This window comes from Scyliorhinus canicula, chromosome 4 (genome assembly GCF_902713615.1).
Source record: "Scyliorhinus canicula chromosome 4, sScyCan1.1, whole genome shotgun sequence".
Lineage (NCBI taxonomy): Eukaryota > Metazoa > Chordata > Chondrichthyes > Carcharhiniformes > Scyliorhinidae > Scyliorhinus > Scyliorhinus canicula.
This window is the reverse complement of record NC_052149.1, coordinates 42,112,701-42,138,255: the sequence shown is the minus strand read 5'-3', so window position 1 is coordinate 42,138,255 and position 25,555 is coordinate 42,112,701. Positions and strand designations below refer to the sequence as shown.

Genomic DNA, 25,555 nt, shown 5'->3' with positions numbered 1-25,555 from the left:
CCTGGTAAAGATTGAGTACAGAAAGCACTGGGCAGACCACACAAGTTACAAAATATGGGGTCAATTGTCCATACAGGACAGAGCAACCCCCTTGATTTGCACCCCATCCACCACCTTAAACATTCACCCCCTCCTTACAGACACATGATAGTGTACCATCTACAAAATGCACTGCAGCAACTCATCAGCTCTCCTTTGACAGCACCTTCCAAATCCATGACCTCTATCATCTTGAAGGACAAAGGTAGCAGATGCATGGGAATACCACATCCTGCAAGTTCCCCTTCAATCCACACAGCGTCCTAACTTGCAACTACATTGCTGTTCCTTCACTATTGCAGATTCGAAACCTTAGAACTCTCTGCTTAACTGTGGATGTACCCACACCACATGGACTGAAGTGACTCAAGAAGGCAGCTCATCACCACCTCCTCAAGGGCAATTAGGGATGGGCAATGAATGCTGGCCTAGCCAGCAGTGCTCACATCCCATGAACAAATAGAAATTATGTCTGACTTGCGAAGAAAACATGTAAGAAAATGGACATGATTTTGGAGTCTAGCAGGTCCTACAATATCAGTTGCAGCATTGCTACATTGCTATATTAACGAAACTTGATGCAGTCACTGGAAACATAAATTAAAATAGAAAATGCTAGGAATACTGTTCCTCTCTCCTCAGGTGCTGTCAGATCTGCTGAGTCTTTCCAGCATTTTCCTGTTTTTACTATTAAGTAAGAAATCTTACACCAGGTCAAAGTCCAACAGGTTTGTTTTGAATCACTAGCTTTCGGAGGCGGCTCCTTCATCAGGTGAGCTGCGCTCCGAAAGCTAGTGATTCGAAGCAAACCTGTTGGACTTTGACCTGGTGCTGTAAGACTTCTTACTGTGCCCACCCCAGTCCAACGCCGGCATCTTCCATATCTTTATTATTAAAGCAAGCGACTTGCTTTTCCCCGACTTGTTTGATTTCATCCATGGGCGGCACGGTAATGCAGTGGTTAGCACTGTTGCTTCACAGCGCCAGGGTCCCAGGTTCGATTCCCATCTTGGGCCACTGTCTGTGCGGAGTCTGCACGTTCTCCCCATGTCTGCGTGGGTTTCCTCCGGGTGTTCCGGTTTCCTCCCACAATTCCCAAAAGAAGTGCTTGTGAGGTGAGTTGGCCATTTTGAATTCTCTCGAAGAGGCGCCGGAATGTGGCGACGAGGGGATTTTCCCAGTAACTGCATTGCAGTGTTAATGTAAGCCTACTTGTGACAATATTAAAGATTATGAAGTTTGCAGGAAGACTGGAGGCAAATAAAATGTAGATGTCTATAAATGCAGAGCCTTGACCACTCGTGTTTCCAAGTGCCCCCTCAGGACCCTGCGGTTGAAGTGTGTTCCTCTTCTTGATTTCATTTCCCAGGAAGTCCATTCTTGATGGGAAATTGTCTGACGTTTCCGAGTGGCATCCCGAGGTGGCTGGAGATGAATGACCAACGTCGTGGCTGGTATTTTTAATTTTTGCAATCCTGATTAAACTGCCGTCTTTTGAGTGTGATTTAAAGATGAGATCCAAATGAATTAGGGCGCGTTTAGCTCTGGCACTGGCTCATCCCGTTGGCAGGCTGCCCGTCTTTATCAATGTGATCGGGCTTGTGTCTGCAAACCAGGTAGGTGAAGAGCATGCATGCCCTACCAAGTGATGCCACACTTCCAGAATATTTAGGCTTGCGGTGTGACATTATACAAGACCTCACGAAATATCAGTGCTCAGAGTATAATGTGTCCGTTGGATGACGAATTACAAAATAATGCACCACCAACTCTCCTCCTGCACTATCAGCTTGCAATTTCTTCATAATAGATTAATTGCCGTTTATTTTGAACGCACTGCAGTGGCAGCAGAATGAGAGAGAAAAAAAAACACAATTTCAACTGCCGTTGCGTTTCATCACCCAACACATATCAATGCTGTCCCCTTCCTTCCCCAGCCACTGACGCTTCGCCTATCAGGTAAATGCGAGAGGGTCTGATGCTCGCTCGAGTGGGGCGGGAACTGGAGGGTGCAGCCCCAGCACAAATGAAATGTGAGGCTTCAGCTCGAGGGGAGGAGTCTGAGTCCGCGAGTGGAGTGGGTCATTCAGTACAAGAAAGGCTGACGCAACTCACGGGGACCAAATCTGTTTGGGAGATCTCCACCATAAGACAAAGCAAAGAATTGTGTGTGTATGTGTTCTCTTTGTAACAATCCTGACTGATGGTCAGACCTGCCAACGTACAGAGAGGTAAGGTCCATGCCCATCGTTTTACTGTTGCATCTTCTGTCTCATTGATGGTGGCTTGGCATGTTTTACTATACTGGAGGGGCTCTCTCTCTTTCTTTGTGCTTTTACTGCAGCGAGCGACGTGTTCGTTAAGATCTGGCGAGGTTTGACTTTGGGGCGGACTTGTGGACGCGGTCAGTGTGAGAGTGGGTGTTGCAGACGGCTGGAGTATATATGTGTGTGTGGTGTGTATTATATGTTGACTGCAATGAAACTTAACCCCCAGAGAAGGGGCTCCTTTCATTGCAAAGTGATATTGACGCGAACACGTGGCAGATGCTGCTGCCAAGAAACGGAAACAGATATTCTTGTAGCCAACTGCACGGAGCAAAGATAAAAAGCGGCGGGGTCGTCTCATCTGTAATGGTCACAGCAGTCCGGGCAAGGGCAAAATTATGACAAGTGGACCTCCGGAGCTCCGTGCAACATGAACGTCCCGCCGCCACTGTTGGAGGCACCGTGCTGCCAATACATAATGTAACCTTTTTCAATTTGTACATGCGTTGCATCGCAAAATGTGCGCCACTTCCAGTTCCCAGGCGATCATGTTGAAATAATTGCCGCATTTACACGTTGGGTAATCTTGCTTGATCAGTGATGCTTCAGTCTCTTGCTTTTTTTTATTATGGTGGAATTATTAATTACACCCCCACCATTCATTTGAGGCGACGGAGCGGATTTATAAAAATTGATTTCCCCTGAGTGTTCGATAAGGGTTAAGAAAAACATCCCTGCACTCGGAATTGAAAGTAGATAACGGTACAAATACATAGCCTGTGGTGGTGGTTTGGGAGGGGGGGGGGGGGGGCATCCGTTAACGGAAAAAGACAGCAAGCATTTCAGCATCCTTTCAGTGAAAGGGCAAGGTGACATTTTGGATGTAAGAGACTTCAAAAGGGGCTTGCATCCAATTAGCCTTGTTTTTTTTCTCTCTCTTTGAAGACACCAGCAAACATGCTCTGCATGTTCTCCATGTCCAGGTTAGACTCCAGACGTCGAATGATATGCAAATATTTGTTGCTCTGGGAAGTTTGGGTTGCAATATTCATTTTTAAAAATATATGTTCTGGGTGGTAGATAACTGTGATAGAGCAATGCCTAAGACCCATTGCAAGAAAGGCCCTGAAATTCATAAAAGGGTGGAACTGAAGAAACCTGTAAGCCAAACTAGACTAGGTGTGAAGTTGTTCTCCATGAAGGACATTGATGAGTCAGCAGCGCTCTTGGCCATTTCATGGTAGTTTGCATGCAAACAAAGTTTGTACATGACAGTGGTTAGCACTGCTGCTTCACAGAACCAGAGACCCAGGTTCAATTCCAGTCTTGGGTGACTGTGGAGTTTGCACATTTTCCCCGTGTCTGCGTGTGTTTCCTCCGGATGCTCCAGTTTCCTCCCACAATCCACAAGATGTGGGTTAGGTTGATTGGACATGCTAAATTACCCCTTAGTCTCCGAATGGTTAGGTGGGGTTACTGCCTTATGGTGATAGGGTGGAAGCATGGGCCTGGGTAGGGTGCTCTTTTGGAGGGTTGGGGCAGAATCGATGGACTGAATAACCTTCTTCTGCACTGTAGTGATTTGTTGAATTCCGCTTTGCAATTTCCCATTGTGGGATTGTGAATTTTGAAACCCTTGTTTCGAATCATGGGCAGCATTGTGGCACAGTGGTTAGCATTGCTGAATTACATTGCCAGGGACCTGGGTTCAATTCCGGCTTTGTGTGGAATTTGCACATTCTCATTGTGTCTGTGTGGGTTTCCTCCCGGTGCTCCAGTTTCTTCCCACATCCCAAAGATGTGCAGGCTCGGTGGATTGGCCATGCTAAATTGCCCCTTAATGTCCAGGTATGAGCATGTTAGGTTAGGGGAATAGGGTGTTGGCTAGGAGAGTGGACCAAGGTAGAGGATGCTCTTTCGGAGGGTCAGTGCAGACTCAATGGACGGATGGCCTCCTTCTGCTCTGTTGGGATTCTGTAATACAGTACCATAGCTGTTAGATTATTGCACCATTATTTTCCAGCTAATGATGATGTATGTGCTTTGTTGCATTGATGATGTTGCATTTGACATTTATGGCCAATTTATAAATGATGATCAGTGATGTCATTGACTCCCCAGTACATTTATTCATCTATAGTCAGTGGACCCGTCTTGTTAAGTTTCCAAGTGTCAGTGGCCATTCTGATGCATTAACATTTTCACGAAAAGTTGGTTTCAGGAGTACACTTTTTATATTTAGTTGGCCAGCATCACTAGGGCTGAAGATTGATGTGTTGCTGAAACTGATCTCCTATGAGAAAGCTTGAAATATGAATGTCAGAAAGAATTTTTGCAACAAGTTGATATCTTTAACTTCTGCAACAATGTTGCAAGGAAGAGTTTCAATAAATACAAAGCACTGTGGCTTTTAGATACAAAATTAATGGGAACGTTTTTCATTTTCATTTCAGAGTTCTCACTGCATGACACTTCTTTTGACCCGATTTAACAGTTATCTTAATCCTCTGTTTGCATATCTATATATTTCTGTGTATCTCTGTGTTTCAAGGTATTGGCTTGTGCGATCCTTTTTCAGTGTCGTTGTATAGTTTGTTTCTTTACGGACTGTTCTCACTTCTTCACTCACCTATGTAGTCTGATGCACTTAGTCATTTGTGTGCCTACACAAACACAGAACATGTACATTTTAAATGCAGCTATAAGTATGCCCACCTATCAGCCATGATTGAATGGTGGAGCAGGCACGATGGGCCAAGGGGCCTAATTCTGCTCCGATATCTTATGGTCTTATTGACATCGTGTCGCCAGAGTAACATTGGTAGTGGGAGAAATGCATTGAGAGATTATGGGCGCGATTTAACCAGAAATAATTATGTCTGGTTTTGGGCATATTTAGTGGTATGTTTCCCTGTGGTTGCAGAGCTGAGAAACACCCAGCTATTTAATGGCACTTTGCTGATTTTTTGGCCTTGGGGAGTGTCTCGCTGCCCAGGCAGCACTTAGAGTAATTTCCTGCTGGCGAGCCCAGCAGGAAAGGTATTTTGCAGATTTGGGTGGCATTTTGTGTGGCTGTCCCCAAACTCTCTCCCCCCCCCCCCCCCCTTGATCCCTCTCCCATTTTAGATACCCCCATATGCCCCTCCCCAACTTTGGGGAGGCCCCCAGGAACACCCCTTCACCTGGTAAGGCCTCTTGGGCCCAAACCCTGGCAGTGCCCCTGCCAGCCTGGCAGTACCAGGGTGGCACTCCCAGGGTCCCTGAGTGGCATTGCCTCCTCCAGGGTTAAGGGTGCTGCAATGAAATGAGAGTGGGGAGGCACAGGGAGGGTGCATGAAATGAATTTTAATACAAAAAATGGTGACACAATATATTGAAAAATATTGCCCCATGAATGAGGATCTTGTGGCACAGGGGCACGGGGTTAAGATCCAGAAATTGTCTGGGTGTCGGGATCTCAACCTCACTTTGAAAATCCAGCTCAATGACTTTCCTCAGTTAGGTTTCGCCAGAATGTGCTGCTTTTCACAAGCTACAATCATGAATAGCAACAACCACTTACATTTATATAACATTTTTGTGGTCACGTGATGGCGCAACCACTAAAAGGGTCACCTGCTAGGAGCGCGGGAGCTCTTCCCGGGAGCCCGACAGAGTACAAGCATGAAGTAGCTGCTTAGTTCATTAATAAAACACTGTTTATTACAATTCCTTGTTGTCAGTGTTTAGGGAACCCGACACATTTACAATTTGCAACATAGAAATAACATTCCAGGGTGTCTCACAAAGTCAGAAATTCTACACGGTTGTCTGCTATCTTTTCCTCAATGTGACCATTGAATTACATTTTTGGACGATTGTAATACTGATGCCCAAGCGAGATACCCGTTGAGAAAGCAGGATTAAGCTGCAGTTTTAGGGACTAAAAGAAGGGAGATTTGCTCTTTTCCCAACCTCTGCGAGTCCTCACCTAGTGGGCATTGCCAGTAAAGAGTATGTTTTCTGCTTGTGTGCTCCTGCATAGAGGCTCATGTACCAGGAGCAGAAATCAGATCACATACTCAGGCCCTGCTTTTCCAATAGGTAAGTTTAATGGACAGCAAATCCTGGCTGCACAATTTCTTGATATGTGTTTCCAATAGGTATGACTCCACAGTGGGAGCACACAGGTGAAAAATGTACCCTCTGACGCCAAAGCTTTCAGCATAAAGATTGATTTCCTTGAATATCCCAAATCATGTATTATTTGCAAAAAAGTGTCATATGAAGTTCTAACTCACACTTTAATCGTGACCCCTTACTATGTTTTCTGTTTGCCAGGCATTAACTGTCGAGATCTATCGTCGCAAGCAAGGCATTGAGAAAGGATACCGAGGTAAGGCACTCCACCCACCACCTTGCAAGAATGTTTAGATTTAAGCACTCTCCTGCAGATGGTAGATGAAGTTTAATTTGGATAAATGTGAGTTGGTGCATTTTGGTAGTTCACATCAGGGCAGGATCTACTGGTCTGGAGTTGGGGAGAGTTACAGAACAAAGATATCTCGGGGCACAGGTTCATAGCTCCTTGAAGGTGGTCGCAGGTAGACAGAGTGCTGAAGAAGGCATTCATCATGCTAGGTTTTATTGGTCAGAATATTGAATACAGGATTTGGGACGTCTTGTTGAAGTTGTACAAGACATTGGTAAGACCACACATGGAATACTGTGTTCAGTTCTGGTCACCCTATTACTGGAAGGATATTGTTAAACTAGAAAGAGTGCAGAAGAGATTTACGAGGATGCTAGCAGGACTTAATGGTCTGAGTTATAAGGAGAGGCTGGATAGGCTGGGACTTTTTTCCCTGGAGTGTAGAGGATTAGAGGTGATCATATAGAGGTCTATAAAATAATGAGCAGCATAAATAAGGTAGATAGTCAACATCTTTTCCCAAAGGTAGAGGAGTCTAGAAGTAGAAGGCATAGGTTTAAGGTAAGAGGGGAGAGATACAAAAGGGACCATAGGGGAAATTTCTTCACCCAGAGGGGTGAGCATCTGGAACAAGCTGCCAAAGGTCGAGGCAGGTAAAATGTTTTCCTTTAAGAAACAGTCAGACAGTTACATGAGGGTGGGTATAGAAGGATATGGGCCAAATGCGGGCAAGTGGAACTAGCTTAGTGATAGAAACTGAGCGGCATGGCCAGACTGGGCCGAAGGGCCTGTTTCCACGCTGTAAACCTCTATGACTCTATGACTCCTGATTTACCATGCAAAATGTGGTAACTGAATAGCAAAAGTTTAGTCCGCCACTGTGTGAGCATTAACACCTGTATTTCCTGGTATAACTATGTGAAATTTGCCTGGTTACTTATTACCTGAGGAGGTCACTTGCGGTATCAAGGATCTATAAAGCTTATATTTATGCTGATATCGTTTCATTCAATTTCTGGAAGACTGGTGGCTGAGCTGGTTCCTAAATTACATGCCGCTGAACCAAATTGTTGATTGTTGTGGGCATCACAGAGACATGGCTGGAAGGGGATCAGGGCTGGGATCTGAATATCCAAGGATATGTGCCCCATCGAAAAGACAGGCAAATTGGCAAAGGGGCAGGGTTGCATTGTTAGTAAGGAATGAAGTTAAATCGATAGCAAGGATCAGAAGGCATAGAATCTCTGTGGGTAGAGTTGAGGAATCATAAAGGTAAAAAGACCCTGATGGGTGCTATGTTCAGGCCCCCCAGCAGTAGTCAGGATGTGGGGCAGAAAGTAAATCAGGAGATAGAAAAGATATGTAATAAAGGCAATATCCCAATATTCATGGTGGACTTCAATATGCAGGTGGACTGGGAAAATCAGGTTGCTAATGGATCCCAAGAAAATAAATTCATGGAATGTCTAAGAGATGGTTTTTTGGAGCAGCTTGTGACAGAGCCTACTAGGGAATAGGCAATTCTAGATTTGGTGATGTGTAATGAGGCAGACTTGCTTAGGGAATTTAAGATGAAGGAAGCTTTCGGGAACAGTGACCACAATATGATAGAGGCTTGAGTTTAAGAGCTGCGGGGTTATGCTGCAACTGTGCATGACCCTGGTGAGACCACATTTGGAATATTGTGTGCAGTTTTGGTCACCTCACTATAGGAAGGATGTGGAAGCATTGGAAAGGGTGCAAAGGAGATTTACCAGGACGCTGCTTGGTTTGCAGGATAGGTCTTATGAGGAAAGGTTGAGGGAGCTAGGGCTTTTCTCTTTGGAGCGGAGGAGGATCAGAGGTGACTTAATAGAGGTTTATGAGATGATGAGGGGGATAGAGTGGACGTTCAGAGACTATTTCCTCGGGTGGATTTAGCTGTTACAAGGGGGCATAACTATAAGGTTCAGGGTGGGAGACATAGGAGGGGTATCCGAGGTAGGTTCTTTACTCAGAGAGTGGTTAGAGTGTGGAATGGACTGGCTGCTGTGATAGTGGAGTCGGACACTTTAGGAACTTTCAAGCGGTTATTGGATAGGCACATGGAGCACACCAGAATGACAGGGAGTGGGATAGCTTGATCTTGTTTTCGGACAATGCTCGGCACAACATCGAGGGCCGAAGGGCCTGTTCTGTGCTGTACTGTTCTATGTAATTTACCCTGGAGTTTGAGAGGAAGACGCTGGAATCAGATGTAACAGTATTACAATTAAATATCTGTAACTACAAAGAAATGAGAGAGGTCCTGGCCACAGTTGGTTGGAAAAGGAGACTAGCAGGGAAGACAGTGGAACAGCAATGGCAGGAGTTTTGGGGGGTTATTTAGGAGGCACGGCAGAAATTCATCCCAAGGAGGAGGAAACATTGCTAAGGGGAGAACAAGGCATCCATGGCTGACAAGTGAAGTCAAGGACAGCAAAAAAGCAAAAAAAAAAGAATACAAAGTGGTGAGAATTAGTGGGAAGTCAGAGGATTGGGAAACCTTCAAAAGCGAGCAGAGGACGACCAGAAAAAGCAATAAGGGGGGAAAAAGATGAAATATGAGGGCAAGCTAGCGAGTAATATAAAATAATTGGGCAGCACGGTGGCGCAGTGGGTTAGCACAATTGCTTCACAGCTCCAGGGTCCCAAGTTCGATTTCCGGCTTGGGTCACTATCTGTGTGGAGTCTGTACGTTCTCCCCGTGTGTGCGTGGGTTTCCTCCGGGTGCTCCGGTTTCCTCCCACAGTCCAAAGATGTGCAGGTTAGGTGGATTGGCCATGATAAATTGCCCTTAGTGTCCAAAATTGCTCTTAGTGTTGGGTGGGGTTACTGGGTTATGGGGATAGGGTGGAGGTGTGGAGGGTGGAGGCTTGAGTCGGGTGCTCTTTCCAAGGGCCGGTGCAGACTCGATGGGCCGAATGGCCTCCTTCTGCACTGTAAATTCTATGATCTATGATCTAATTCGTAGATATTTTCAATACAGAGAAAGAATGTTCACCGAAAGCATTTATGAGAGGTACTGTTAAAAAAATATTTTCTGTATGGTTTCCGCATTTGGGAAGGTTGCCTGCAAACCATCTGTATATGCAAATAAGTTGGTGATCTCGAAGCACAGAGTTCATCATTATTGATGAAATTAATGAATTGTTTCACTTCATCGTCAAAAAGATTTGTGTGTCTGATCTTCTGGTAGAATTCAATTGATCATTTACTGCAGCGGCTCTTAGCATTCTCATCCAAACTTTTGTTGAAAAGCATGCAAAATAGTTCAACCGGTTTCTTCAGATATTCACTTATACTCTGCAATTGCACCATTATTGTGTCATGAATAACAAAGTGTGGGACTATAGCTGGACAAAACAGAGAAATCGCTCTACAACTTCACCATCGCTGGTCACATATCTTAAAATTAATGTTCATTGGTCCACATGACTCACAGTTGGTGTTGAATCAACTATTGTGGAATAGTATTTGGAATCTTCTACTTCATCAGTGAATTGGTTTCTAAGCCGCTCTGCCATTATGGCGATGAAGTCATCAAAGGTTCTGTCGGGGCAGCACGGTGGCACAGTGGTTAGCATTGCTGCCTACGGCGCTGAGGACCCGGGTTCGAATCCCGGCCCTGGGTCACTGTCCGTGTGGAGTTTGCACATTCTCCCCGTGTCTGCGTGGGTTTCACCCCCACAACCCAAAGATGTGCAGGATAGGTAGATTGGCCACTCTAAATTGCCCCTTAATTGGAAAAAATAATTGGGTACTCTAAATTTATATTTAAAAAAATCAAAGGTTCTGTGCATTAAAAAGTTGGTCTTCCCTAAACCACAATATCGATCACTTTTTAAATGCTCTTTGTCAAATTCAGTGAGATATATTCAAGGCTAAAAAATACCTCCTTCACTTGACACTGATGACTCATCATGTCCTCTAAAAGAAAGTCCCAAGGATGACAGCAGTTTGACTTTGGCAACAACATGTCCCAGCACTTTCCTCCTTTAAGAACAATCCTTTTCAAACTGAGCCGACAGAATCAATTCTTCCAGATAATTTATATCTTTGAATGAATGCAAACATATCCTTAGTATGACTTTTGGATGTTTCATGATCAGCAATATCTCTTCCAACATTTCTCCAGTTAGACCACCCATCGACAAATGATAGCTTCCTGTGACTGGGGTCAGGGAATAATTTGCAAACATAACAGTAGACTGCTTTAGCGTTTTCCAAACAAAATCAACCAATTTCTCCTTTCCCTCAACCATTTCTCTTCATGCTCAGAAAATGGGACTCATGACGACTTCTAAACTGTTTTTGGCCTTGAATCTCATACTCTTTTCTCAAATTTTCCATATTATGTTCTCTGGTCTCTTTATTATGAAATATTCAATCATACCCAGTGGACTGGATTTTGGCCATTTGGCAATGTCTTCAGGGTAGGTTTCTTCCCTCACTTTAGAACAATGAGCTTGAGCAGTATCTTGTAGTCCCATTCTCATTTCAGAGTCCACTTGTTCTTGTTCAAGTTTTTCACCAAGTTGCCACCTAGCCCTCTCACTACCAGCCCGGGCATCTGGTTGAATCTCCCCGCTGGTCCCTGAAAACTACCTTGGTGCCAGCCTGGCCCCCACACCTTCTGACTGCTCACAACTCTCGCTCGGGTGGCTGGGTCTTGAACCTTGATGACTGCATGTTCTCCTGCCTGGCTGCTGCTAGATGCTGGCTTTATCTGGCCTGCCCTGGCCCAGCCTCTATTCTTTCTTTGGCTGCTCGGTTGCCTGCCCACCCTCTTCAGCCCTGGCCTGGAGGTCGAGACTCATCCCTCTGCTCTCCTCGAAGGCCATTGGCCAGTGCCTCTTTCTCAGTCCTTGCTGAAGGCCTAGAAGGCTCACACCCCAAGGTAAATTCGGCGATGTTACTTTTACCTCAGGCTGCCAGACAGAATGTCAGAAATCCAGCTGCTGCTTCACAAAAGGAAAGTTCAGAAACCTCACGTCAGACAAGCAGGAGATCCATCCGAACTTCTCTCTAGCCTCCACCACTGCACAACATCTAGGACAGTGCTTTCCCGTTCTAAGTGGACTCCGCCGATCAAAGTCCAATACTGTTCTGTATAGCCTGCTGATAGGCTCATTTCAATTTCGTTAGCCTGTTAAAAATTCAGAGCTACCTGGCTCTTATTGGTGCTCCAATAGCCACCTTTCAGTATGGGGCCCCCTCTTTGGTCAGGATGTAAACATGCTGTAAACATCTTTGACTCTATGACTCTAACTAAGGAAGCAGTGGGCGGCACGATAGCGCAGTGTTAGCACTGCGGCCTCACGGCGCCGACGACCCAGGCTCAAACCCGGCCCTGGGTCACTGTCCACGTGGAATGTTCACATTCTCCCCGTGTCTGCTTGAGTCTCTGCCCCACACCCCAAAGATGTGCAGGGTAGGTGGATTGGCCACACTAATTTTGCCCCTTAATTGGAAAAGTGTTTAAAAAAAACTAAGGAAGCGGTGTCAAATTGAAAGGAAACTCATATCATTCCGTAAAGATGATGAGTGACAAGTCAGAAGGTTGGGTAAAATGCAAAGAACAGCCAAGAATGACTAAAAAATTAATAAGGATGTAAAACTTTGAGTACAAGTGAAAGCTAGCTAGAAATTCAAAAGCGAAAGTAAGGGTTTCTACAGATATTTTAGAAGGAAAAGAGTAATGAAAGTGAATCTTGGTCCTCATGAGAGTGAGAATGGGGAATTAATAATGGGAAATAAAGATATGGTGGATTAATTGAACAGATAGTGGGGGCAATTTTGAGCCCACGCTAGCCGTCAGCCTAAACGGCTACTTGGGCCCCAAAATCCCGCAAGAGGCAGGAAACGAGATTCTCACCGGCAGGATCTCATTTCCCGATTTTCCACACCCCATGCCGTGACGTAATAACAGGGTCCTCTTTACAATAAATTTAAATCTCACTATAGGATTTCACTGTTAAATGTTCCCCCTTCACTGAATTTGCTGATGACACAAAGATAGGTGGGAAAGTAAGTTGGGCGGTATTCTCCCCCCGCCACCCCCACGCCGGGTGGGTGAATCGCCGGGGAGCCTCGCGAGTCGTGCCACACTGCCCCGACACCCACACACGATTCTCCCACCCCCATGAAACCAGCGCCGCAAGAATCGCGCCGGGCCACTCAGAGAATCGTCGCAAACGGTGAGCAAAAATGACAGTCCTGTCGGCCCCGTTCACCCCTGGTCGCTGCAGGCGGGAACTGTGCGGGAACGCGGGGGGGGGGGGGGGGGGGGGGGGGGGGTGGCTGGGGCAGGGGGGCTCCTTCACCGGAGGGGGGGCATCCGATGGGGTCTGGCCTGTGATTGGGGACCACCGATCGATGGGCCAGCCTCTACCCCTCGCGGCCGGCCCCAGAACCCCGGCGCCATGTTGGTGAGGAGCCAGCGCGCGGAAGAAGTTCCCCGCGCATGCGCAGGAATGAGCTGCCCCAATTACGCATGCGCTGGTTGGCATTAACCGCTCCATCGCTGTGCTGGCCCCCTGAATAGGTCGTGCCCGGGACCTGTTCACACCGTCGTGAAACGCGACGGCGTTCACGATGGTGCGAACACTTGGCCTCAATTTCAGAGAATCTCGCCCGTTATGTAGGGGCCACAAGAAGCCTCCAAAGAGACATGGATAGGTTAAGTGAGTGGCCAAAAATTAATGTGAGAAAATGTGATCTTTTCCACTTTGGCAGGAAGATTAGGAAATGAAATGAAATGACTTATTGTCACGAATGAAGTTACTGTGAAAAGCCCCTAGTCGCCACATTCCGGCGCCTGGTACGGGAAGTGAACCGTGCTGCTGGCCTGCCTGGGTCTGCTTTCAAAGCCAGCGATTTAGCCCTGTGCTAAACCAGGCACGCTTGGAAACTCAGTTGAAGCCTGACCCTTCAATCAGATTTCAGCTCTATCAGTAATATTAGCCCCCCTCATTAGGTGGGCTGTTTGAGCTTAACTTTTATGTGAAAAGGGGTCCAGCTGTTGGCATGTGTTGAAACATTAGCCAGTTTTCATTACCTCTGTTGAAAGGCCCTAGATATGCTGTGTGGCAATGGGTGTCCACAGAACAGCATCACCTTATGTGACCAGGCTCTGTCTCTGAATACTGTGGCTCGTTGTCAAATAGAGGTCACTACAGCCAGCACCCTTTCATTCCCATTGGTGGAATAGGGTTGAGGAGGATTTTTATTCCTGGTGAGTGTGCTGATCCTCGGAATGGAAAGGAATCAGGTTAACTGCAATGTGTGCTTTTTACGGGACAATTTAGTGTGGCGAATTCACCTACCCTACACATCTTTCTGTTGTGGGGGCGAAACCCACGCAAACATGGGTATATTGTGCAAACTCCACATGGACAGTGACCCAGAGCCAGGATCGAACCTGGTACCTCGGCACAGTGAGACAGCATTGTGAGCTGATAAAATATCCACACCCGACCTCTGGTCGGACTTCAGGGGGCGACCATGAAATACGAGATTGCGTATATGACAACTGAGGACTTGATTTCTGGCCCGTTTTGCCTGCGTAACAGGAGCTGTGCAGGTGAAAAAGTGAGATAGTGGAATAGGTAGAATTCCTCTTCTGGTGTGGGAAGTCGATTGGTTACCAAATGAGGAGTATGTAGAATAAAGGGCTCTCTTCGGACCCGGGTGGTGCAGGAGGGGAAAACAATGCGGGGGGGGACCTGTGCCGTCATTGCCCGCTCAGTGGACGACTGAGAAATTGGTGGAGTTTCTGATAGGGTAGTTTAAAAAGCAGGGGCAGGTGGTCTCAGACGATCTAGCAAAGGTGACTGAGCCAATTCGGACAGCTCTGGAAAGGGTGGAATAGCATTTGGTGGCGCAGAATTCATAAATCCAGAATGTGGCAGAGACGGTCACAGATCATGAGGACTGGATCCTTGGAGGCAGAGGTGATGATGGTGGCGAGGGGCAAAAAATGGTGAAGGCAAAGATTGACGACTTGGAGAATTGTTTCAGATGGCAAAATCTGAGGATTGTTGGGCTGTCCGAGGATACAGAAGGAGCGAAGGTCACAGAGTATGTGGCAAAGATGGTGGGCAGCTGGTGGGGGAGGGGGTCATTGCACACCCTCCTGAAGTGGACCAGGCATATTGGTCATTGAGGAAGAAGCCTAGAGCCGGGGAGCTACCATGGGCGATCATAATCCGACTTCACAGGTGCTTAGACAACAAAAAGATTCTGAGGTGGGCGAAGGATACACGAGAGTGCAGCTGGGTAGGCTACACTGTTAGAATTTACCAGGACTTGAGAGCAGAACTGACAAAAATGAGGGTGGGATTTAATAAGGCCAAGTAGGCTCTTTTTAGGAGCAAGGTGAAGTTTGGAATGGTGTACCCAGCCCGCATGTGGGTCACGGATGAGGGCAGAGACCATTATTTTGACACGCCGGAGGAAGCGAACAACTTTATTAAGGAACACGGGCTGAGGGACATTTGAAAGTTTGGGATGGTTTCAACTGCATGGTAAATTTATGGATGAGTGTTATGTATTGTTTTCCTTGGATTTTCCTGTTATATTGTATATAGTTCCGTAATATCTGTAACCCTGCATTTGGGGTATTGGTTTTTGATGTTTTTACGCAAGTGTTTGGAATGGTTGAGAATGTGGGGGTATGGGGAAGGATTGGTTTGGTGTACAAGATTAAAATCAGGTTTGAGTAGGGGGGCCTGCGTGTGGAATTTTTGAAAATATAATTTGTGTTTCTCCTCAGGTGGAGGTCAGTCTGCTAGCAGAGATGCTAGTTAACAGAAGTGAAGTGGGGGGGGGGGGGGGGGGGGAGAGATGTGGCTGGGGATTAGTGGGGGCAAGGAGTGGGCTATTAGTAGTGAATGTCTCTTTGTGGAGCTATGGGGTGGAGGGAGGTGGCAGCGGCCATCATGGGTGGGCCTGGATTCTGGGGGCGGGGTGGGGGCCCAGGTTGTGGCCCAAACCCGTTCAGACACTGGGGGTGGCGAAGGAGTTGCTTGGGTTCATGGAGCAGGTGGGGGGGTTGCTGATATGTGAAGGGAAAAGAAGTTCTCCTTTTTCGCACGTGTACACCGGGTTTACTCCCATTTTTCATGGTGGATAAGGCATTGCTCCCTTTGGGTGGTAAGGTCGGAATACTAGGCACTTGCCATATCCCGCTCCGCACTATGTGGTTTTGTGTTTGAAGAGCGGTTGCCCCAACAACCCCTGTAGAAGTTGGATGTGGCATTGTTGGCGAATAAGGGAGGATGGAGAGGAAAACCGTCACTACAGGAACATAAGAGCGAGGAGATCTCACCTTCCATGTTCTGGGAAGTGTTAAAGGTGGTGATTAAGGGAGAGTTGATCTTGATTGAGGCACACAAAGAGAAGGCAGGAAGGAAGGAGAGACAAAGGTTCATAGAGGCTATTCTGGTGGTGGACCAGCAATATTTGGCTACCTCGAAGGAGGAGTTGATGACGGAACAGAAGGAGCTCCAGATGAAGTTTGAATTGGTATCGACGGGGAAGGCGGTTGGCCAGCTGCGTCATGTGCAAGGCTGTTCTATGAGCATGGGGAGAAGGCCAGTAGGTTGACTTACCAGTTGAGACAGCAGGCGCCTTTGGAGTCCCAAAGCCTGTCTCACAGGAGATTGTGGCAGCGATGGGAGGCACCCAGGTGTTGGCCACAGTGGAAAGCCTGGGGTTGAAGTCGCATCCATGGCTCAGTCCCTGAGCACCATGGCTGAGGGCTTCACCTGCATGGCAGCGCAAGGGGACACCGGGGCTTCGGAATCCCACTCCAGCTACCCCTATATCCCATGGAATATCCCAGGGGCCCAAGAGCACCTGGAGGATGGAGGAGGACCCGCTGGTGCACAGCCTGGGGCCTTCCACCCAGGAGACCCTGAGAATGCCCAGCCAATCTTACACACCCCCCCCAGGTTGGGTTTCAGATATTTGGGAATAGAGGTGATCCGCGACTGGGTATTGCTGCACAAGCAGAATTTGGCCCGGCAAAGGGGTAGAAGGGATGAAGGGGGATTTGAAAAGGTGGGATGCTCTTTCGTTATCATTGGCAGGGTGGGTTCAAACGGTGAAAATGATGGTCCTTCCAAAATTCTTAAAGATATTCCAGTCCCCCATCCTCTTTTATCTAAATATTCTTTTGTGAATATTAATCAGCTGGATTCGACCGTTGTCTGGCAGGCAAGCCAACCCGGGTTCGGAGCTCCTTTTTGCAGAGAGATAGACAGTCAGGGCGGTTGGCATTGCCAAATTTGATGAACTGCTACTGGGCGACGAGTATTGAGAAGGTTCGGAAAAGAGTCGTGGAGGAAGGGTTTGTTTGGGAGCGGACCAAGGAGGCTTGCTGGACAGGAATGCCTTTGAGGACATTGGTGCCGGCTGCCCTTCTGCTCTCGTGCTCTATGGTAGTAGCTTCCTTCAGAGTGTGGCATCAGTTTAGGCAACATTTTAAGCTGGAGTCTGTGTTAGAATTTCTCTGGTGCAGAAGGAGGCCATGCGGCCTATTGGGTTTGCACTGGCCCTCTGAAAGAGGGCCCTACCTAGGCCCCATCCGTATCCTACCCCACCTCACCTTTTGGACACTAAGGGGCATTTTAGCATGGCCAATCTACCTAACCTGCATATTTTTAGATATTTGTGGGAGGAAATGGGACCACCCGGAGGAAATCCACGGAGGCACGGGGAGATAATGCAAACTCCACACAAACAGTCACTCAAGCCTGGAATGCAACCCGGGTCCCTGGCGCTGGGGGAAGCACTGCTAACATTGATGTGTGGAAACCGTAGATTTATCTTGGCTGGAATGGACTCGTCGTACAAGGTCTGGGAATGGGAAGAGGTCAAAAGGTGTAGGAATGTATTTGTGGAAGGTAGGTATGCAAAAGTTTCAGCTTCCCAGGGTGGGGGTGAGGGATATGTTTGGGTATTTACAGGTGAGAAACCTTGTTCAGAAGGAGCTAGCTAGGTGTCTTCGGTTGCTGCCCCCTCTCTGATCGGTAAGGTACTGTCTTTGAATGAGATATGGGGAAGGAAAGACCTCTGATATTTATAGGCAGTTGATGGGGCCTCACGGTAGCATGGTGGTTAGCATCAATGCTTCACAGCTCCAGGGTCCCAGGTTCGATTCCCGGCTGGGTCACTGTCTGTGTGGAGTCTGCACGTCCTCCCCGTGTGTGCGTGGGTTTCCTCCGGGTGCTCCGGTTTCCTCCCACAGTCCAAAGATGTGCAGGTTAGGTGGATTGGCCATGCTAAATTGCCCGTAGTGTAAGGTTAATGGGGGGATTGTTGGGTTACGGGTATGTGGGTTTAAGTAGGGTGATCATGGCTCGGCACAACATCGAGGGCCGAAGGGCCTGTTCTGTGCTGTACTGTTCTATGTTCTATGTTCTATGGTGAGGGCGAGGGCTTTGCTGGAGGAGATAAAAAGAAAATAATAATAATCATCATTATTTGCACAAGTAGGCTTACATTAACACTGCAAAGAAGTTACTGTGAAAAGCCCCTAGTCGTCACACTCTGGCGCCTGTTTGGGTACGCAGGGAGAATTCAGAATGTCCAATTCACCCAACAGCACGTCCTTTGGGACTTGTGGGAGGAAACCGGAGTGCCCGGAGGAAACCCATGCAGACACAGGGAGAACTCGCAGACTCTGTGCAGATAGTGAGCCAAGCTGGAAATCGAACCCTGGACTCTGGAGCTGTGAAGCAACAGTGCCAACCACTGAGCCACCCATTAGGTAGGGGCTCTTTCAGAGCAGCGGTGCAGACGCGATGGGCCAAATGGCCTCCTTCTGCACTGTAATGATTCTATGGTTCTAAAATGGGAGGAACAGTTGGGGTGTACATTTAGGGGGGTGTGGAGTGAGGTCCTATGTTGGGTAAACTCTACACCCTTGTGTGTAAACCTCAGCCTAATACAGTTTAAAGTGGTGAGCAGAGCGCAGATGAAGATAACACACGTGAATGGGTTCCTTTTGGAGGTGTTGTTCAAGGGGACCGGTGAACCACTCACACATGTTTTGGTCCAAGAGCACCTGGAGGATGGAGGAGGGTCCGCTGGTGAACAGCCTGGGGCCTTCCACCCAGGAGACCCTGGGAATGCCCAGCCAATCTTACACCCCCCAACCCCCCCTCCCCTCCTTCGGGGCACGAGTGCACCTCAGTCACAACAGACAGAATGAGGTTGCACAATAACACCACTGCCACCCGAATGTATACCCGGTCCTCTAGAGAGCGCACACCAAGTGTATCTCGGGCATCAGGGCGTGGAAGACAGCAGGCTCCCTCTACTTCAGCTATGCCTCGGCATAGAGGGATGGTACAAAAGTTTACGGAATTGCAGGTGCTTAGCATGGACGTGGATGAAGTTAGGCACTAGTGGCTAGGGCACACTGTCACTTGTGCAATTTTGGTCTGTCACTGAATTAAACATTAACACTTTAAAAAAAAATTAGAGTACCCTCTTATTTTTTTTAAATTAAGAGGAAATTCAGCGTGGTCAATCCACCTACATTTTTTGGGTTGTGGAGTTGAGGCCCACGCAGGCATGGGGCGAATGTGCAAACTCCACACGGACAGTGACCTGGAGCCAGGGTCAAACCCAGGTCCTCAGTGCTATGATGCAGCAGTGCTAACCACTGCACCACCATGCTGCCCTTGTTCCTCACTACTTTAATGCCTCAGAATCCATGCCTCATCTCACCAGCGGGGCACATTTGTTGACATTAACCTCTATGTTCTCCAAGCAGTTAAGTTCCCTCAGTATGACTGCTTAATTTGCACTGAGATGACTCAAGCATGATGCAGGGAACCCTAAACCCTTGCCTCTAATCCCTCTCTCTCTCTTGAGCATAAGGACAGAGCAATGTAGTGTACAACCTCGCTCAGACATGAGCAGAGGAGTAAGCGGGCTGGCATCAGACAGACAGGAATTAGACATAAGCAGTAGCCGAGGAACATCACATATCATTCCTCACTGCAAGTCGTCATCACCCTCCTGCATTGTCTGGGTAGCAGGCACTCTAGGACTCCCCTTCCCCAGCTGCATGATTAGTGAATGTTTGGCCACCTTCATCTCATGGTCACATAGAGGTGGTGACGTCCTGGGGGGACACCCTGTTGGCCTCCACTAGTCCTCCTGCCCATGCGTACACTCACCCTGCCTGGCCTCCATCCTCAGCCTCCTCAGCAGGCTCTTCCTCGGCACTCTCTTGCACATCCTTCTCAGTCGAGGACATGTGCCGCTCCTCCAGATCAGCATCTGGAAGCTCTTCACCCCACTGCAGAGCCAGGTTCTGGGGGTCCCTTTACGGACTTCACTGAAGGACTCGGCCGGACCAGTCAAGTCAGTGGAAATGCACCTTTACCAGTCTGATGCACTGCTTCATGACTGAGCAATACGCATTGTGCGTCTCATTATATATGGTCTCCGCTGCGTCTCTGATTGCCGCCACACATTGCTGCTAGAGTCTGTCCTCCTCCAATGCTGCAATCAATAAGATTGCCAGCTTCACTGGCCCCATGCCCAATCTGACCGGTCTCCATGAGGGATGAGGGAGAGAAAGACAGGTTGTTGTTGCAGCCACAGATCATTAAGGTCCCCTGACCTATCGGCCACCCTGACCTGGGAGTAGCCAGATCAAGAGCATTGCTGGCAGCGGTTGCGCACTCGCAGCTTGGGTGCCCACTCGCCTCCAAAACAGAACTGCCCTTGCATATGCCCTCGCTCATTCAAACTCGCATCTGCCCATTATCCTGGGTATGCCCTCCCTCAAACCTGTGGCCACTGGGAGTTCTTTCAAGAGGGAGATGTGTTCCGTCATCATGACTGGCTGTGGACAACTGGATGATCAGGTCTGCCTTTCAGTGGGGGTAGGGCTAGAGGGAGCCTGACTTGCAGGCGTTGGGCACCCGGGAGAGAAGCGGCCCCCTTGCCACTTGTTCCCATGCCACCAAGTGGGCAGCTCTGACACCAGAAGCTGAATGCCAGCCTTGTCCATGGGAATATTTTGTTTATTAAACAATCAAGTAACAAAGATTTGAAAATCAACCACATAAGATTCCACATATCACACTAACCATTAAACAACAAGGAAACATCACTGTTCCATATTGGTATCAATATAAAGCGATATCAGCTCACTTTGACAAATAAAACAAAACACACAGTATCACCCCTTGCAGGTTCCTCAACAGAAACGGAAGAATATTACCATGTCCATGTTGTAGAAATAATCTGTCCCATCAATGTGTTACTTGCTCCATGAGACTGGAGAGCTAATGTTGCTAAGGGTTAACTCCTGAGGGCCAATTAGTGCCACGAGCATGAGGCTCAATGTGGTTAATGTCTCCTTCAAGGAGAAGCAGTGGTAATAGGGACCCACACTTAGTCAGGTCGGAGATTTCAGAGAGCTCACTGATGTCATCCCTCCATATTTAAGCATACTGGATAGCTAATCCTCAGGTGTCATAATGGTATTATCATTAGACTAGTAGTCTAGAGACCCAGGGTAATGCTCTGTAGCCTGGGTTCACGTCCCTCCATGGTGAAATGTGACTTAAATAAAAATCTGGAATTAAAAGTCGAATGATGCCATTGTTGTAAAAACCCAACTGGTTCACAACTGCCCTTCAGGGAAGGAAATCTGCCGTCCTGGCTGGCCCACATGTAACTCCACACCCACACAGCGATGTGGTTGACTTTTAATTGCACCCCTTCTGAAATGGCCCAGCAAGCCATTCAGCTCAAGGGCAATTAGGGATGGGTAACAAATGCTAGCCCAGCCAGCAATGCCCACATCCCAAGAACAAATAAGGGGGAAAAAAAGCTATCGGAGACCAATCAGGGCAGATGCAACATGGATCTAGATTCTTTCCCTCCCCGACCAAGTGTTCTCTACTCCTCTACTTGAAGAATTTCTGATCCAATGTTTGAGGCTGTAGCATCAATGAAAAAGAAAATGGCTGCCACGTGATACAAAACGGGCTGGCACTTTACGAAGAATTAACGTTGCATTGCTGGCAGAGATCAGTCATAACCCAGGAATACTTACAAGATGTGAGGTGGGAAACAGTTTACCGCAGTTAGTTGTGTATCCGAGTAGGTTTGAAATAAAATGCTGGCCCATCGCCAGTGCTGACATGAGAGATGTTCAAGAGGCAAATGTGAAATCAGAAATGGAGCACACAAGGACCATACTGCGATGGTGAGAAATTGAAAGTATCCTCCGAACTAGAATAAGGAAAAGAAGCAGCAGCTGCAGCAGGCAACAATATAATAGAGGGAAAGATGAAGAAGTGGAGCAAAGAGTTCCATATAAAGCATTAGATATAGCTGGAACTCCCATAGCAAGGGAATGAGTGCAGTTTCAAGAATCTTAGAACAACAGAATTTTGAACATGTTAAAATCCATTTAGTACATTGTATTTGCTGGCTCCTTGACAGAACAGTCAGAAACTGATTCTGTTTCACTGTTGTGTTCTGAAAGCATGGTATCTTCTTCAACCTCAGAGCTTATCCAGTTGGCACATAAACGATGCTGCGGTCTTTGCCTCAATGAACCTCTGTGGCAAAACATCAATACTCCTACAATTTGAAAGAATTTGCTTCCAACAGCTTTCCTCACGCTCTAAGTGACAATTTTAAATCAAAATCCCTTTATCATCAATCAGAGGAAATAACTCCCCGCCCCCACTATCCACCCTTAACTAAACCAATCATCATTCCAAACAAGTTCTGTAAAATCACCTCTCAGCTTTCTCTGCTCCATGGAGATGGTTGCACGATCATAAATCCTCAAAATGTGGCTGTCGCAAAGCCGACATATCTGTTGCGATCGACTGAAGCCTTTTTTCCATCCTATGAAAACTTCACACAATTTTAAGCAGCATTATCAAATCTCTCAGCTGTTTACGTTCTAATAGAAATAGTCTCATTAACTCAAGTCTCTCCTCACACTATAGTTTCCCTTTCCTGGCATCATCCTTCACAAGCTACTACACTTGCATGATGGCTTTGATGTCATTCTTATCGTGGGGCACCCAGAGATAGACAGCAGCCTAAAAATCACCGTGTACAACCTCATTTCCCCTTGTACTCTGTGCCTCTATTTATAAAAACCAAAAGGCTAGTGGTGTTTTCGAGGCTTATCCATCTCTACTCACATTGTCAGGAATGAAATATTTGAGTCCCTAAGTCTCTTTGTTTGTAAGATTCCAAGCATTATTCCATTAAGTGTATACACCCATTCATTGTTCTTCATCATTAAATAATACTTAATGTCGTAGCACAATAGAAAGAAGACAAGCTGCAGGTGTGGACCTCAGTAATGAAAAGAAAACTTGCCATTTTGGTGCAATGCTAATTAGTGTACAGAGCTGAAGAACCAGAAATTTAAGGAAGGGACACATCAGGACAGTCAGTGATCAAAAAAGAAACATAATTTTTTTTAGAAAAAGCTATAAGGAATCAGTGGGGTCACCAGAGGGGAAATAATCAGAGAGGTGCTGGATACGCCCAACTCAGAACAAAGGTGAAGAAAATCACCAGAAATCTAAGTCATGGAAACAGAGAGGGCAGGCTTGAGATGAAAACACAAGAATTAGTCTAAAAATGATTATTGACAGGATGATGTTATAACCCATTCAGGTCTTAACTACCCTGTGGATCTTGCAGTATATGAGCTCACCCGATAAGGGGGTGGGGGAGCCGTAACAATACTTGGCTTTGTATAAATAGAGTCAGCCAGTGTATAAATAGACTAGAGAAGACGCAGTAGGGAACTAATGGAGCAGCATATAATCGTAATTTTTCTTTTAACCAAATCGGTGTGTACCCTTCGTTGCCCTTACTAAAGATTACCATGCAAATGCTCAACGCGTTCTTTGGACATTCATTTATCTTCTATTTTAATGCAAACATTTTGTTCAAGTCGGTTATGCAGTCGCTAAAATAATAGAATTGTTATGAGAACATGTTCAACATTCACCTATTAATATCGCTGGCAGTTATTTCTAGGTGATTGTCTGGAAGTGGGGAAAGTGTGAAAGACTGGTGTGCAAAAATGAAGTTGTATTTTAAGCTTGCAGAATCAGCAAGTGCTAATAAAAAAAGACAGTGACCAGAAATGAGGTTGGATGAAGTGAAAACTAAAAGCAGGACATAGTAAGCAAAAGACAGCGAAAGGAAGAAGTGAATGTCAAACATGTATAGCCTGAAGATAAGGAAAGAAGATGACAGAAACAAAAAGAAGTTAGGACACTAAATAGATGAAGGGCTCTGATAAAAGAAACTAGAAAAGGAGCTAGCTTTTCAGCAGACAATTAGGGTGAATCTGAGGAAGAATAATCAAAAGGAAACAGCGAGGTAACGGCCAATTTAATGAGAGTTCAGTGGCTGTCTAGCATAAAGGAATTGTTGAATAAAGCGCATCTAACAAAGGATAAGAATCATTCAAGAAAGAGGAGAAGGGTAAACACCATAACTGGACCAGGCAAAGTCTGAAGGACATTTATTGGTTCATTGCTTTTGCAAATGAAGAAATAAATCTTCTGTTAAATAAGGAATTGTTGAGTTGTTTGCAGCATTCTTTGAAAATCTCACAATACACTATAATTCTTATCTTTCTTCTATCTTACTTAACACTGTTGAACATATGTTGTTGCAGTGGTTCAGGATTGTACCCTTACATTTCAATTAGAGTCCTGGTCAAATGTGTTAGGCAGGACTCTCCTTCCCTGGGATGCCCAGAATGCATTCCCCGATGCGGCGGAGAATCGAGCGTCGGGGCAAAATCGGGATCGGCACCAGGTCCCGACCCGGACGTCATGCTCCAACCCCCTGCTTGTTGTGTAAACGGGTTCCATGCCACCAGCGGGGGTGGGGGTGGAAATAAATGCAATTGAGTCGCTCATTTGCATCTATTTGGCAAGCCCAGCACCCTATGCTCTGCCCTCCCGTGATTCTCAGTCCCCGTGGCTGGGAATCACATGGGCTAGGTTCCCTTGTGGTCTCAGCAGACGTGAACCTAATGTCATGGGTTCCAACACGCCAGGGCCACGACGGAAGAGACCACCCTAGGACAACCCTCCCCCCCCCCCCCCCACTGCCTCCCCCACACAGCAAATCAGCCTGCCCCTTGCACAGCAACCCCCAAACCCTGGATTGCATTGGTGACCGTCTCCACTCCCAAGTACGGGGGTGAACTGACCCGTCCTCCTGGACCCCTGTAATAGGGAGACACCCCACAGGGACCCCTGTAGTAGGGTGATGCCCCACATTGACTCTATGCCTAAAGGAACCCATCCACAGACCCCTCCCACACATGGAACCCCCCCCCCCCCCAGAAAAGGGCCCCCCGTCTGGAAGCTAGAGAGCAGTACAGACAGAGCCTGTGGGAAGCATTATACCTGTGATACTTACCTTGCAGCTCCACCTATCTATTCCTGGAAGGAGAGCAGCTGTGCCTGTGTCTGGTTCCCACAGATCCACTACCTGCAATCCATTCATGGCTTTCCAGTAGTGGTTTGTGCTCAGCAGCCCATAAAAAACGTGCAGCTTCTGATCCATTCGTATCTCTTCACACTTCAGTGACCTGAGTGGTGAAACCCCAATATTTGTAAACATTGACCACATCAAAGAGATGAAAGTGCACTAAGTGCATTCCAATCACTCAAGTGTATGATTTCACTGCACTTTCATTGCCTCAGAGCGGAGTGCACTGGGATCGGAATCCAGGCCAATATTCAATGGTGTTCTATGTCTGTTAGAAAAGAGCTTTGCA

At 47.0% G+C, this 25,555-nt stretch overlaps 1 protein-coding gene across 1 annotated transcript in view; it reads left to right on the top strand.

The window, feature by feature from the left end:
- The first annotated feature begins 2,077 nt into the window (after nucleotides 1–2,077).
- Nucleotides 2,078–25,555, top strand: part of slc6a9 (solute carrier family 6 member 9) — a 259,865-nt gene continuing 236,387 nt past the window's right edge. The window contains exons 1-2 of the mRNA XM_038794114.1: nucleotides 2,078–2,270; nucleotides 6,627–6,681. The gene's annotated coding sequence lies outside the window, so the exon portion shown is untranslated. The remainder of the gene's footprint in view (nucleotides 2,271–6,626; nucleotides 6,682–25,555) is intronic.